General features: G+C 31.7%; 1 protein-coding gene and 1 non-coding gene across 2 annotated transcripts in view; both read left to right on the top strand.

Annotated features, from left to right (window-relative positions):
* mtd (TLD domain-containing protein mustard) overlaps nucleotides 1–13,760 on the top strand; it is a 426,229-nt gene that overhangs the window by 38,788 nt on the left and 373,681 nt on the right. The window lies entirely within an intron of this gene.
* TRNAR-UCG (transfer RNA arginine (anticodon UCG)) lies at nucleotides 345–417 on the top strand. The gene has a single exon. It is a non-coding gene; the product is annotated as a tRNA-Arg (tRNA).

The raw sequence follows: 13,760 nt of genomic DNA, 5'->3' as shown, positions 1-13,760 counted from the left end.
AATATCGTTTTATTTTTATTGACAGTTGAAGATCACTCTTTTAACTTCCCATTGTAATCGGGGCCCTGGTGGATTAATCAACAATATTTAGAATTTATAAGAATGCCCTGTAAGTGCCTAGACTTCCACTTAACCTTCTAAAAAATGTTTTCCCTCTCTGTTGCAACAAATAAAATAAAAATGAGCATTGAGTTAAAACACATGGCTTAGATTGAACATTATTTTGTGTGTTTTTCTTTTGATATTGATTCTGTTATTCTGGGTTCCAATTTAAAGTTGTTAGCAATGCTGGCCCAAATGCCGCACGTCAAAAGTTAATATTATTTTGTACCTGTTGGCCGCATGACCGTGTGGCCTAATGGATAAGGCGTCGGACTTCGAATCCGAAGATTGCAGGTTCGAGTCCTGTCACGGTCGACAAAAAATATTTTTTAAAGGTGTTCTTACAATGTTTGCATACCAACATCTGTTCAAATGGCGATAGCAATGACCGTCAAAACTGATGCCACCAATAATGCCTTTATTATGAATTTTAAAAATAGTCCATTATGACGATCGTAACACAGACGAAGAAATCGTGTGAAGGTGAACTATGGAGGAGTAAAAATAAATTATATAAAGCAGTTCTGCGATGGCTTGGACATTTAAAGCGAATGGACAGTGATAGAACGGTTGAAAAAAATATGATGCGAATATTGATGGATGCAGAAATTGGAGAAGACCTAAAAAGAAATAGCATAACTAAATTCAACAAATATAGATAGACATGTCGAAAGTAGGAATAAGGACTACACCCATAATAATTAAATTACAACAGTGCTACTAAAAGTGAACTGACATTTATTGATAAATACATAATATTTCAAATATCTGCCTTCTAATAACATACAAAATGATAAATCAAACTGCTCATACACGCGTTTGTGTAATATTCATGTAAAAAAGTGAATTGAACAGGAATGTTGCGTCTCATAAAATGAAATAATACGGACCAAAATGGACACCAAGTCGTTGGAACAATAGGCATAATCCCCCAGTCTACACGTGCGTTTCCAGAAATTCTCCAGCAGCCAGTGGACCACATGGTGACGGTATCTACCTACTGTCTACAAAAGATTCTCTTCGGACATCTATCTCCCTTTGTTAACCATGGAGTTGATACGGTGCTTTATTTATTTAGTTTTTTATTGCTTACTTCTTGGCATGCACACTCGACAAACTTACTACTATGCTCTATTTTTTGTAAATTTATTGATATCATTCTAACTTTGCTGGAATTCCACTCGTCCATGCGCTTTGTAGCTGCACGATGATTGGTTATCTTAGCTTTCATATATCAACTTTAAAATACCTAAATTTTGTAAATGGGGTCTAGAATTCCAATCGTCTATGCGCTTAGTAGCTGCAAGACGTGTTGTAATCTTACTTCTTTTTATTATTCACATTATTTTTTATTTTTTTTAGTATCATTAATACACTAAATTTATTTGTCAATTTTTAAAATGTGTAAATGGGGGCTAAATTTCTAACTGTCTATGCGATCTGTAGCTGCAAGACGTCCTGCAATCTAGCTCCTATCTGTAATAATTTTTTATTGATCTTAATTGAAAACGAGGAACTAGAATCCCAACCGTCCATGCGGTTTGTAGCTGCAAGACGTACTGGGATATTTATTAATTGTACAGCGCCCTTGAGGTGATTTTCACAAAAATGGCGCTATATAAATGATCCAACCATATATATAAGGAAGTTCAATGGTTTTTTTAAATTTGAAAAAAACGGTGTTTTTAATCACTTATATACAAAAAATAATTATAAATATAACTTTTCACTTCTTTCTTAATGTTGTATTCCTGGCTGCACTTTTTATTTTCTTTGTTCATTTCGATAATGAAAAATATTCCTCTGTAAGTATAAAGATCTTGGGCTGTAGTTGTTTTTATTTCGGAATAAGGATGTTACTACTTGCTCTAGGTTGCGTACTTAGTACTTACGTTCTATGACGTAGAAACACTACTATTTATTTTATCTTTATGTATTTGAAGCAAATAATTATTTTTATTCAACGATTTTACATCTTAAACTTAATTTTTTTTTAATAATTGACAGTGGAAAAAATGGACGGTTAATATAACTTTTTAACATATTACAACAGAGATGAAGAACATTTAAGAGAAGGTAATATAGAAGTCTAGGCATCTACAGGGCTTATGACCTGTCAATGGCTGGTTTAAGTGTCCGTTTTACACACTGTGTAACATTCACCGCATAAATAAAGGTTTCAGCTCTTTAACTTCACAAACATCAACGGATGAAAAAATTGAAGGAATATAGATGTTCAAATATAGGCAGAATGGTGAATGTTACACAGTGTGTAAAGTGGCCACTTAAACCAGCCATTGACAGGTCATAAGCCCTGTAGATGCCTAGACTTCTATATTACCTTCTCTTAAATGTTCTTCATCTCTGTTGTAATGTGTTAATGTAAACAGCTTCCCAGGGAGTTGAGTCCAGTCCTTGTCTACAAAAATTTGGACAAACTCAAAATATTGCATACAACTTTTTGTTTTTTTTTCGACCGATAAAATATATTTTTTAAAAGCACCACCCATCCGATTATTTTTTCGATAAAATATCATCATGTCACTAGTCACTGATGAGATGTTTAGGGTACTGCATTCGTACACCAAGTACAGCGTATATTTATTTATTTATTATTATTTATTTATAAATTTATTGCAAAAATATATAAATATACATACTTAATAACAGGGAATCTATATAAAACCAAATTATGTAAAATGAAAACGGAGTGTTCTTTGTTTATGATAGTCTTCATCTAACATGGCACAGCCTGTTCTAAGATGGAGTTTTTTTATCTTTAGAGCGTAAGTAGTCCTATACTAATAAAACAATAACATAAAAAAGAAAAACTAAAACTACTTAATTATAAATGCCTAGCTAATCAAATGTAAGAAATTAAAAATCATTATTATACAAATATAAAGTATACATGTTATTTAAACATAAATAATAAAGTATAATATATAATAAAACAAATATAAAGCAATGAAATACATCAAAATATAAAAAATATGTGTATGTATATAAATAATATGTGATTTACATATATTTTTCAAAAAAATCTCTCGCTACACTATTTATATGTGCAGTTATTTTTACTTTAAAATTTGTTTTACATTTTGAGTCTTTTATATTTGGCAATAAATCATTAAATATTTTTGGAGCAATTACATTGTACTGCTTTTTACCAAAGGCGGTTGATACAAATGAGACAATACTGTTAATTTGTGTTGCTGAACGAGAGTTTATATTCTGTTGGGTTTTTTTGACCTCACTTAATTTATCATACAATTTAGGTAGTAGGCACCTTACAAACAATTGTCTTACATCCAATATCTTTAACTCAGCGAATAGATCTTTCGTTGAATACCTCAAGGGTTTTTTGAGAATGATCTTCATGATCCATTTTTGTGCTATTTTTACTGGTTCAAGGATTGAACGAGAGCAACCTCCCCAAGCTAAATTGCAATATGATAGTTTGCTTTGGCAAAAAGCAAAGTAAATTTGTCTCATAAGTTGAGCATTCAAAATATTTCTTAGGCTTTTACAAATGTATGCTGATTTCCGTATTTGCTTGGATATTTCTATAATTTGATCTTTCCAGCTAAGTTAAGAATCTATTATGATCATATAACATGAAGGAAAGGCTAGTCTTACGCTTTAGTCACTTCAGCCAGTCCTGGGACAATGAAGTATTGCAGTGTTAAACCATTGACGAAACTTTCACGCACGTAAATTTTTTTTCTCAATTTTTTGGAGAAATAACTAGGATAAATGCGTTATTAAAGCGAAATCTCATTTCTGACTCGGAAAATTGACGCTACATTAAAGGTTTTCGAGATTTAATGTACATAGCTAAAAATCTATGGCTGTTAATACAACAGAGTGATATTTTTATTGTTTGTGTTTTTTACAAACGTTAACATTGATATTTTAAATAAAAACGGAAATATGTGAAATCATTTGAGAAAACGAAAAAAGTGCCGACGCAGAAAATTTTATTCTGATACTTTTTCTCAAAAATAAAAAAATATTGGTTAAGGTTTGGTGTGAAAAAAACGGGAAACAAAACATCAATTTTGAAGATTTTAGTCTGGCAAAATCAGTCCGACGCACAGTTGTAATAAATTATTTTATTTAGGTTTTTTATTTCAAGAAACATGTAATATATTATTTTTAAAAAAAAATTCCGTTTATAATTTTTGTATTTGATTGAATAAAAACAATAAATCGACAATTTTTGTAGTAAGTAAGGTCTATAAAATTAGTTAGATTTTGTGCCAATCCAGATAAGTCCACCATTTTCTTTTTAATCGTCAAAAACGTAATAAAATATGTTCTTAAGCCTGCATGTTGAACACAAAATTAAAAGTCAGTAACATATCGTCATTTATTTCACATAAACAAATATAATTAAATTATACTTGGAAATATAATCATATTATTTTGCCTCAAACTGCATTCGATTTTACAATAAGGTACCTCTTGAAATTCAGGCCTTGCCGACAAAAAAATTTGAAGATTTTGTCAAGCACAGCCTGTTTGAAAAAAGCTACTACTGAGTCGATGAAAATTTTCAGGACAAGACAGTTTGGTATTAGATTCTCGATAATTGATTTTAGTTTTTTTGTTTAAATTTAATTTACTAATTATTAATTATAGTTATAATTTCGTTAAATATTATAAGAGATTCGATGAATCCTATGTAAGGAATAATGACGTCGGAATTTTTTTAAACTTTGATTTTGCTGTCTTAAAATGACAATTTCGGACTTAACTGGGTGGGTACACATTCCGATTCGGGAATGATTTGTTCTTTCAATGTCTCCAAGTTGTTCATAATAATGCCTTTCTGTATTGTTAGGTAAAAAGTACAAACAAAATAATTAAATAATCCTACAAAGTTAATATTCAAATAGTAAATATTTTTTTAAATTTCGTTTTCCCTCGGTTTTCGTAGGGTCCCAGTTATGTTATATAACCCACTTAGAACGGAAAGGTCAAAAGGATTACCTTAAGTAGAGCATCAACAAGAACAGGCCAGATTATCGTATTAGGAGTTAACCTGTTTCATTATTTATATCGTTACATTGCTTAATGTCTTATGTGCGGGAAATTGAGTTATTTGCTGTGATTTTTCCAAATTTATTTTACAAGGCTGAAAACTGGTAAAACGCGCGCAAAATTAGGAAATCATACAATTTTGCTATTTAAAAACGAATGTTTTTTTTAATCATGTAATAATAAAAAAAGGTATTTAAATTTAAAAATATACTTACAAGTTTTATGTAACTAAAGTGTAATTACTTTTAAACCGGAAAATTATCCGAAAAAAAAAAAACCGAAAAAACCGCCATTTCAAATTTAGACTTAACTTAGGTATCTAGGATCTCAATAAAAACTAAGTATTGAACTAATTTTTTAAAAACAATTTAAAGATAATAAATTTAACATGAAAGTGGCTGCTGCAAAATCTTATTTTTTTGTTTTTGAAAAGAAATACGAGCATTTTAAATCACATACATTTTTGTGACATTTCACTTTATTTCTACGTAAAATTATGCCTTTATTTCTACGTAAAATACTTTTAAAAAAATATATTTATTGAAATATTTTAGTTAAATCCCCTTTTTATGGAATGGTATTTTTTTAAAAAGGATAATTCTTATTGCATTTTCAATTTATAACAACATCTTATTAACGATTTTATAACCTTCATACCTGCTCTTACCGCTATCAATAAGGTATCGTATAAATCACATTTAAAAAAACGAATAACCAGCTTAGCCTCTATTTTAAGGCTTGATATGGAAGGAGGTAATAAAAAAAACATTACAACACCCAGACCAATAGAGAATTTTTTTTTCTTCTGCAACTGGCGGGAATCGAACCCGTGACGCCAGTTTCATAGTTGGCTGTCTAACCAACTGTGCCACGGCGCCAATCAATTGAATCAGTCCAACATCGCTCGCGTCGAAAAGTAGCGTGGATGCATGAAGCAGACTAGAAAAAAAAATCATTCAGTAATCAAGTAAATCAATTCCGTTTAATATTATACTAAGACTTATTAATAGAAAGCCAGTTAAAAATTCGACTACCTTGGCAATACTGACAAAAAATCCACATTATTTTATTTAACAATCTGACAGGTGGTAAAATAATCGAATTGTTGAATAATATAATTTGTGAATTCGCTTCTCACACATGAAATGTGATCCCACCGTATTCTGATTTAATCCCAGCAGTATTTTGACACTTACGAACGACACAACACGGTATAGTTGAATTTAAATCGGCAGTTACGTACTAGGTGACGTCTACAGATTACCCAATTGCCAAAACGTAAAACTACTAATTTGTAAGTAGTTTAGTCGGCATCAGTTTGATGGGCGTACCTACGCGGTTTCTGGTCATTTATATTTCTTTGCCTAAAACTAACATAATGCTAAGAGTTCTGCCCAAAAAGTTGGGTCTTCTATATTTTGAACATTGGAGCATTCAACGAGAAAAAATAAATGATCTGATGCACATATAATATATCCAATAATGTATCCCATTAAAACATAGATCTTTCTTCAAAAACCTTGTATGGCTTTATGTGGCAAAAACCTAATATTTCAATTTTATGACTACATTTTTTTATATATTTTTTTTATTAATAACAAATGTAAATACAATATTACAACTAAATTTTGTTTCTTCGACAATCTGACGGATGAAAAAATAATTAAATTTTTAAGTAATGCATTTGTTACATACGCATTCATTTGTTTATTGCAGATGAAATGTGATTGCATCGTGTTTCTTTAAGATCCTAGCAGTATTTCTACACTTTAAAAGGACACAACACGGCATAGTTGAATTCAAATTAGGAGTTGCGTACTGAGCGACGTCTACAAAGAAACTAATGGGTCAAAACGTAAACCTACTCATTTATGAGTAGAGTAGTTTAGTCGCCTTCTGTTTGATGTGCGTATGCGGTTTCTGGACTATTCTTAATTTTATGGTTGGCACCCTTATAGAACTACCCGCATTAGTCAATAGTTAAGTAATTGCTTTATCGTTTTTACCAACTATATACTTGTTTAAAGTTAGATTTGCTAGCGTTTTAAATTATTCTTACTCGTAAATAAAATTTAAATACTTTCATTAAACTACAATGAAAATCCCCAACGAAAGAATACATTGGCGTAAAAATAAAGCTGAACAATTGCTGTTTTGTTAATTATTCTTGTATACCTAAATTCAACACTCAAACGCTTTACGCTTTGAATTATTGGGTAGTTTATTTGTATTTTGAATTTGTATTGTCGTCACTTCAATACAATAAATCGAAATGGGTCTTTGTGGCTAAAAAGGTTTCTGTCAAATAAAAAAACTCATTTGATAATGTTACCCTTCCGCAAAAGTAAAAAAATTGTCTCTTAAACTGACATTTTCAATCGAGAATGACTTCATGATGCAGACACAAATAGACTATTGCTTCTATCAGATATTGACGTTTGCTTAAGTTTAGTGCATGACGTGTATGATTTAATTATTTCGACCACTAAACTAACCGTTAAAGCCATCTTTAGGAAAACGGCGGAAGCAAAATTGTATACCAATACTAGCGGACCCGACAGACGTTATCCGGCCCGAACGTTGGCTTACCTACTATTAGATTGAAAAAAGACTTTTCATTGATAAGTAGGTTCCTAGGTAATTGTTGGTGGTTGAATTCCAAAACTAAAAAAATTTAATATTAAAAAAATATTGAATTTAAGTAGGTACCTAGGTTCTTGTTTATGGTTGAATTCCAAAACATAAAATAAATATTTTTTCAAATATGGAATTCTTTTTGAAAACGTCAAACTTCGGTCGTCCCACCAAAAAAGGGGTGTACTTATGTAGGAATACGACTTTTTAAAATGTATTGAATTTAATAGTATTTTAGAAAATTCCAATGAATAGAAATAAATAGGTAGAAATTATAAGGAATTTAAGGAAAGAATCTGATTGAGATCCACAAAAAACAAACGCTGTTTCATTCAAAAACAAACTTTTTTTATACACAAAAAAACAACATCTTTCCATTTTTTTGCAAAGCATTCTCCCTGAATTCAGCCCTGGAGCTCAATCACAGATGGCTATCGACATGCTAAAAAACGTGCTAAGTATTTGAGCGATCACCACGAACAATCATGAACACGCTGAAGTTATCGCGGTCGCGTTGCAAAACGCCATAGATAAGTTCCGTATCCGTAGTCCGTGGTCAAACGTCAAATCAAAAAAGTCAACACGCGTGTAATCTCGTGCCGGTTTGTTATTTCGTTTTCAAGTTACAAACAATTACTATGGCGACTGCTTTTCTTAACATTTGGCTTGCCGACCGCCGGCTAAATGCAATACGGCACTCGAGAAAAATTGAAAGAAGGCGTGTGCGAGATTCAACCAATCCTCTTGAACTGACCGAAGTTGAATTTCGTTTTGCAACGCGACCGCGATAACTTCAGCGTGTTCATGATTGTTCGTGGTGATCGCTCAAATACTTAGCACGTTTTTTAGCATGTCGATAGCCACTGTGATTGAGCTCCTGGTAGATCGATGAATAAAACATTTATGCTTCTAACTTTTTTTTTGCATATTAAATTGATGATTTTAATATCTACGAACACGCATAGCGCAAAGATCTATATTTCTCTGAAAACCGCACGTAAATCGGTTAAGCCGTTTAGGAGGAGTACGGTGACATCACACGTGCAGAGGAATTAAATATATAAAGATTATCTGTGTTCACGTATTTCATATAGAAATAATAGTTTGTTTATCGTTCATAGCGCAGATATTTAAAAAAATATTTTAGTACTTGACTACATTATTTGCCAGTAGTGACGTCCACAAAATACCTTGTTTGAATATTTCACGCCCTTAATAATTAAATGACATATCCCTCTCAAATTTACACTTTAACACTAGTAAGTGATTTTTTTTATTAGAGTACTTTGAATTTATGTTCGTAAATTTATAGCTTTCCAGATAAAATTTTGTTTTACTGTTGAGTTAGTTTAAAATTTTGACTTCACCTTTGAAGAAGCCCAAACCCTTTGGCGGGGCAGCTGGCTTAGGGCCCGAGGCCTGAGTTTAAGCTTTCAACCCTCCTCCTGAGTAATGTAGATCCGTAGGGGATGCTAGATTATTGTTAGGAGTGTTTTATGGGGTGTGTGACCTCCCTGCTCCTGTTTGGGAAGAGATAAAAGCTGATATAATACCAAAAAGCTTCTAATCGGAATTTAAAATCTCCTAAATAAGACTATTATCGAATATTTTGTTACGTAATACAAGTCTGATTTTCGTTTACAACAAAGTAATCATATTTATTCAGTATTATGAACTTAATGTCATGTTTTTCTTTTTTAAGACTTTGCAAAAATGCCTTACGAGGAAAAGCGGTCTGACTTTTCTTCATACAAAGGTATTGCCGTATTTTCTCCCTGAACTATGTCACTAGATAGATAGAGTATAGTTAGGCATTGGCGTATCCGTATTTTTTTTCCTTTATAAATTGCCTTTTATAGAAGCTAGGACTGTCCAAAAATCCTTCAAAGCACCTGGTTTTATCTGCTGTCTTCGGACGTACGGTATGCTATTACGATAGCTATTTTTGAAAAACATTAAGTGTCCAGACATAAAAAAAGTCTTTCTAATCTTTTTTTTTTTTAAAAACACAAAATTTGTTCAGTTTTAGGGTACGGAAAACGGGACTACGATTTTTCGACGCGACGTGCTGTTTTCTTTTTCGCACAGTGTTTGAAGAAGTTTCGGAGAGAGAGTGTCAGAAAAACTAGAGTATATGTATACTAGAGTATGCAATGTCAGGGCCTCTATGCTAGCGACACGCTTCTTTCAATGCAGTAACGAAGTGAAGAAAATTATATTTACTTCGTATTTGACGTCCATGTATACAGCGGAACTGTGGAACAACTATACCCAAGGAGCATGGAATAAATTAAGGGTCACGTATAACAATACTACAGACAATAATTCGGATTGCCTAGGTACTGCAGTGTCTCTAAAATGTTTACAGCTGGACGAATAAACACCTTCGCTGCCCTACTTCGCCAAAGAGCCTGGAGCCTATGGAAACACCTGAAAAACTCTAATAACGAATTTCTCCAAGCCACTGCAGGGTGGATCCATTCACCGTTGTTCGAGCGATGCGCGATATGCTAAGACCATATAAACTTTTATTTTATGTTTATTGTTATATTTATGTTTATTGTTATATTTTTGTTTATATTTATAATTATGTTTATGTTAATGTTTATATGGTAGAATTGGCTCTGCACTATATAGCCATTTTACTGGAATAAAATAAAATATAATAATAATATTAAAATATATTCTCCCAACCGCTCTATTTTCGTATATCCTCCTAAGTTTGGTTGCGTTTTATATTATTCCAATACATAAATAAAATTTAAATACCTTCTATTGAACTACAGTAAAAATCCCCAACAAAGGAATACATAGGCGTAAAAATAAAGCTGATAAATGGCTGTTTTGTTCATTATCACTGGGTAACAAAAAAAATTAATTATTTTGTTTCTGAAAGGAAAATGTGATTCTGATAGTATTTTTTCTCTCGAGTTCAAATGCGGTATCGGTTTTTACCCATCGCACAAAGTTACCAAGACACAGGCAATTATAATTCCGATTGTTCACTATTACAATCTGACTTATTGTCTTTTAGCACCTGGTGCTCATCCAATAATCTACATCTCAACTCAAGTAAGTGCAAGGTTATGAGATTTTTTCGTCTGGAAAATCCAATCATATACGACTACTCACTGAACGATGAAATATTATCATCTGTGTCTAGTATACGAGATTTGGGTATTATACTTGACACTAAACTTTATTTTAAAATTCATATTGAACATGTTATCAATAAATCCTTAAAACTTCTTGAATTTATTAACAGAAGCACAGCTGACTTCAAAAATATCAATACCCTTAAAACTCTCTTCTGTTCCCTAGTTCGCCCGCACCTAGAGTATTCCTCTGTTATCTGGTATCCATATTATGATGTTCACATCAAGAATATTGAATCAGTTCAACATCGATTTTTAAGAAAGATAGGCTGGAGGTTGGGCTTATCCAGAGACCTATATACGTATAACGAGTTAGAAACTACCTTGAATATATCTTCTCTTTAAGACCGTCGAAATAAATCCGACCTTATAGTCCTATTTAAAATTGTCAACTCACTCTTTGATGCACCTGAACTACTGAGCTCAATAAAATTACATATCCCATCTAGAAACCTCAGACAAAACTTACTCTTTCATACCGATAACCATAGAACTAACTATGGTTTTCATTCCCCTATGCCCAGAATTCTTAGGTCTGCCGACAAGCATACCAGTCTTGATTTCTTTGATAACAAGTTGTCTTCTTTCAAACGATTACTGAATCAAATTCAATTATAAACACCTCTCTCCCGCTTCCACTCCCACAAAGTCTACTATAAACCATTGAGTCTTTCTAATTTTTTTATAGTAATTTTCTATGTATAAATGTGTCCTTAAAAATGCCCATTGGGCGTATATATAAATTAATTAATTAATTAATAATCTTAAACATTTAATTACTTTTCTATTCTTAACTGCACGATAATCGAACTTTCTGACTTACCTAGAAACTGTAACATTTTGAATGCTTGCTAAGCTGCCTTCTCCAGCGGATTCAACAATTCCTCCAACTTTTTTTCGTGCATTAGTAAACCATTTTGTGGCCCACAAATATTATACCTCTTTAATTTTTCCATCACTAAATTTAAAAAACTTTTGTTTGTGGTACATGAAACTCAAAGTATTGTCCATGGCTTTGACGAAATTCTGTGGTTGATGTAGAAATTCCGAATATAGTTGCTGAATGAACATCTTGAGTGGTTTATGCTATGTATATGTGCCGCACGTAATGTATATGTTTGTGTATGTTTTATATGTGCGTTCATGTGTGTGCGTGGATGGCTCGGAGTGTACATTCGGTATTTTTATTTATTTTAATTTATTACCTCCATGGAAAACGCAAATGTCAACAATTATCCTTTTTTCACTTAAAATTCTTATTTATTTTTTATTTTTTGTCACATTTAATGTTTATATCTTTTTAATTTATGAAAACTTAATTGGTCTTTTTATGTTAAAAAATTGCTGTTTTTAGTACTTATTTTGTATGACTGTATGTTTTCTAAATAAAATTTAAAAATATATATATATATATTTGAAAACAGGATAAAAATCTGCATTAAGTGCGCCTATTGGTACTCGTGAAACAAAAATCACGTTGACCAGTGTTATTCTTGTGAACCCAACACTCAAACGCTTTAATTTATCTTTGAATTATTGTTAATTCATTTTTATTTGGTTTTGTATTGTTAATATTTTAGGTCAATTTAACACAATAAATTTGGCAGGGTCTTTGTGGCTAAAAAGGTTTTCGGTAAATAAAAACCCCTTTAAAAGGTTGTTTATTCTTCATTGCGCCTTTTACCTATCTCCTGTACAATATACGAATTCCCATTTGTTTTTTTTTGTTCAAGGCATTCGTATTTTAATTACAGAGGATCTTTTTTCTTTAATTTCTAACATTCTTTTTAACATTAAACGTCAAAATGTCTATATAATACCTACAGCGTCTCACTTCTTTTTTTGTGCTTTGTATCGCGGAGCAGTGTAAACACGTGATTATATAACCACGCGTTGTGTCCCGGTCCCGTGTTTTCTCGGTTTTTACTAGCTGTTAAAAAAAGTGCATTTTATTGACATCTAGTGACTTCTATTAGTAGTTTTTCGCTGCTGTTCAACTAAATAAAAACACGGGACCGAAACACAAAGCGTGGTTATTATAATCACGTGTTTACACGGCTCCGGGATACAAAGCACCAAAAAAAAGAGTGAGACGCTGTATATGTGCGAACATTGCAATGTGGCTCTCCATAAAGGCCGATGGTGGCAAAACTAACATACAAAAATGACTTATTAAATTGTTTCAAATAAATATAACAACCTAGAATTGATTTAATCCAGTATTTTCATAACTATGACACGTTTAAGAAACCCTTCACAAAGCATGAAATTTCACGAAAATGGGCCGGGCATAGGGTAAATTCTATTTGTATTCGGCCGGTGCTCAAAATGTTACACATAATTATTTTATTTGATCATTTATCGTAGTTAATACAAATAAGAAAATTAGCCGATTTTTAAATATATTTATTTTATAAACTTTTTTTACAAAATATCTGTACCTTTTAAGATAAAACACGTGAGTCTACTTTTTGTCATTTTAAAGTAAAAATTATAGTAATTATTGCAATAAGCTATTTTATTCAATAAGTCAACTTTGTTTTAATGCAAAAAAAAATCAGAAGTCCCAGATACGCTATTTAAATACGTACTTTTATTTTTGAAAAATGCATTATTTTACGTTAAAAGTTTATCGTAGATAAAAATGAGATAATTAATTTCAGCAAATATTTGTATTTAACCACTTACCGACTTTTTATGTCTACCGGTTTCGAGACGTACTCGTCTCTTCGTCAGCTCACGCACTACACCAACATGCAAATACTAAAATACACATTCACCTTTACCATCACCGTAGTATAAAAAGTATTTACGAAAAAAAAT

The sequence above is a fragment of the Micrasema longulum genome, unplaced genomic scaffold (genome assembly GCF_059751315.1).
Source record: "Micrasema longulum isolate JH-2025_06_02 unplaced genomic scaffold, ASM5975131v1 h1tg000469l, whole genome shotgun sequence".
In the NCBI taxonomy this organism is placed as follows: Eukaryota; Metazoa; Arthropoda; class Insecta; order Trichoptera; family Brachycentridae; genus Micrasema; species Micrasema longulum.
The sequence above is the reverse complement of the archived record's forward strand: the minus strand, read 5'-3'. Positions and strand labels throughout refer to the sequence as shown.